Genomic DNA, 3,282 nt, shown 5'->3' on the forward strand with positions numbered 1-3,282 from the left:
CCTTTTCATGGTCACCTGAAGAGGATGATGATGATGATGATAATGATAATGATGATGATGATGGTGATGCCCAACTCAACCCACAGCTGTCGACGATTCCGGGAATCGAACCTGTAACGCAATGATGGAAAGCGAGTGATGTCACTGCGCCTAACCCAGCTCCATTACTGCCGAAAAGACCGCAAACCATGCTCCAATATTGTGCCAAGGCAGATGACAAGGACAAGCCAATCACAGTCAATTTTGTTTACTGTAATCTCTCCTAGCTTTCTTGTTGAAAGTTTACTTTAATATTAGTCTTGCTCATCTCTTATACTTTTCAACGACTATTTGTACTTTTGCTGTCTTCATTGTATAGTTAACTAAACTTAAACTTTTATTTGCAAAACAAGAATTGACATTCAGCGTTACGCTAAACTAAACGAGTGCATCGTTCCAGATGGAAAGTACTTTACGTACCATCTGGGATATTGTTCCACAATATTTCAAGGTAGTCATCACGATCTGAACGAGATTGTTCGTGCCAAAATCCGAGCGCATGTAAAAGCTCGTGTAGAATGATGCCCTTCTCGTTACACCCTTTACCAATTGACAGCAGTTGCGGGCCTTTTTTAAAGTACTGGCGACCAACTGGAGAGTTACACCTAAGAACAGAACCAAGAGTCAATTACTTAAGAATGTTTCTTAATTTTTCTTTATCAATTTACGTTCTTAACCCAGCACAGTAACAATGGGCTTATTTTTTAGATACACTTTACGCGCGCCGGAAAACAAAAAGAGGACCGCCACTTTAACCAATCAAGAGAAGCCATGTCACGCGTGACTGCTCATGCCTTGTTTTTTTTCAGGGACATGACGACCTTGATTTTGTGGGAATGGAAATTGTAAAAATAGACTCATTTGTGACTGTGTTGGCCAGGCCATGGGAACACTCTCACCTAATTCACTCTTGACAGAACCAGAAAAGTTAAAAGAAATTCAAGCTTGTCTCATGTTTTAGTGACACCATGGGTAACTATTTATGATAGAGCTACTAGAGCTGTCCTGTTGAACTTTTTCAGGGCCAGTTAAACATTGGATAGAAAACAAGGACAAGAATTTTAAGAATCCCATCTTGAGGGAGGCAGCCGAGACCAGTTGGCTGTTTTTAAGCGAAGCCGAGAAGACGGAAACACTGCCCGAGACGTCGCAAAAGCAAGAAAATTTTCAGGTATTTACTTTTCCTTCTCTTCAAAACAGTTGGTGGATCGCGTATCAACCAGAAACGTGACGTCATTGATTGTACGATTTTTATATAATTGATGTCATGGTCTTTTCCTGATTTCTTTCCTGATTGGGCGTTGCCTTATATTTTTAGGAATTACGGTTTGCTCCTGCGCATTCGCAAAGAGAGTACCTTTCAAATATTGCCTTTTAAAATTTTAAATTGTTTTTACCTGTTTGTTTGACAATAACTTGGCAATACGTAAATCAGATATCTTTCCACTTACCCTTTTTTTCACAAAGAGAATCCAGTGGTCATCGCCTTTCTCCTTCAATCGGAATCGAATGCACGACTGACTTTCTATTTCTCCTGCAGCAGCAAGAATATTGTTCCAAGCCTCCGCTGTTTATGCATAAAGAAAAAAATGAATCGGGAGCTTAAGCACACGCGTTTTTGAGACGCAGAGGGCAGACTTTCGACGCAGGACTTGAGCTGTTTTCTCTTTAAAGTGTTCACTTCACACAACCACATTTACATTGCTAAGTATCTTTTCTCCATTAGCGAAAATTTGGGAGACACCACTGTCCTGGTGCGAGAAATGTTCTCTTCCGGTTGCCGTCCGCGTCTCAAAAACGCGCGTGCTGACGTTTCCTAATCTTTCGAATTTTAATAACGGAGAGGAATAAAATAAAGGCTTTCTCGTCAAATCTATATATTTTACGAGTTTATACGAACGCACAAAAATGACTAGCTTTTAGTTGGCCTGATCGCTCAGTTGGTATATTACAGAGACCGAGGGTTCAAATCCAGTTTCAGGCTTTCCATACGTTACTTTTTACTTAACGTTCATCAACCTCGTTCCCAGGCCTTTTCACCGCCGAGAGCTCAGTATTCATACACTTGTCCATTCATTCTCGACCTTACAACACAGTAAGGGAACAAAGAACAGTTCTATGCAATTACCTGTACTCCAACTCGGGCCCTCCAGATCTATAGTCCTGTGTCCTCAGCACTACATTACAACGACGAACTGCTCAACCCAACACAGTTCTTTTCAGTTCTTTGCTTTTGTATGAAAGAGCGGTTTCAATGGAGTTGTCGTAAAACCAAAACCAAGTAGTAATTCACTTTGGCCAATCACAAAAAGGACTGGAGACAATCCGGATAAACCAATCAAAACTCGAAAACTAAGTACTCGCAGTCGACACCAAAGCGCGCGGAAACATGTACGCAAAAGGCGCGAGCCACGATTGGGTTTGGTTTCACTTCTGATTCGGTTTCTGAAACAAAGTGGCGGCGTAAGAACTTTGAACCCATCACTGAGTGAAGGTAATTACTTTCGACACTCAATTGAAAACCACTCTAAGTCAATTGATATCCATGTATAATAACCAAAAAACTAATTTCCTATGCTGGACTCGTAATTTTTTACTCTAGGATTTAGTTGAGGCTCCAAAAACAAGTTTCTCCAATTCATTCTGAGTGCGTTTATTCCAAACAAGGTAAAATGAGGAGGCACCAATTAATATTTTTAAAACTAGGTGAAACTGAACGGATTTCAAACTGAGAACAGATTTTTCCAGCAACACCTACACCATGTTGTCTCAACGACTTTAAGTAAATTTAAACACCAGGAATCGCGCCTCTATAGACAGCGCGTGGGTCCCATACAGTGTTTGAACGGCAGTGGGTAAAACGAAATCCGTTTAAACTGCATTATTTAAATTTTTTTCACCCATATTCCTACCTCACGTGTGAAGCCTCCGATGATTGTTTTTGGACATGGACCCATGACCGGCCCAGTTGTTCAAACGACGGATAGCAGCTTATGTCGGGATATTAAATCCACTATTACAGTGGGATAAGTCAGAGCCAAAAACCAATTGCGCTATCCAAATAGCTAGTGATTGTAACGATTTATAATGAGATATATGAAATGAATCATATAATTGAACTGCGGATATAGGAAATCAATGTGAAGAGCTATGAATCCTCGCAGTTATGAACGCAATTTTAGTCAATTATCGTAGAGAAGCCTGAAAAAATTCAGGCCTTCAATGTGGGTTTGAACTCTTTAC

The 3,282-nt window shown here is 40.4% G+C and overlaps 1 pseudogene; it reads right to left on the reverse strand.

Annotated features, from left to right (window-relative positions):
* LOC137970098 (high choriolytic enzyme 2-like) overlaps positions 1-3,282 on the reverse strand; it is a 44,130-nt pseudogene that overhangs the window by 22,630 nt on the left and 18,218 nt on the right.

Source organism: Montipora foliosa, chromosome 9, assembly GCF_036669935.1.
Source record: "Montipora foliosa isolate CH-2021 chromosome 9, ASM3666993v2, whole genome shotgun sequence".
NCBI lineage: Eukaryota > Metazoa > Cnidaria > Anthozoa > Scleractinia > Acroporidae > Montipora > Montipora foliosa.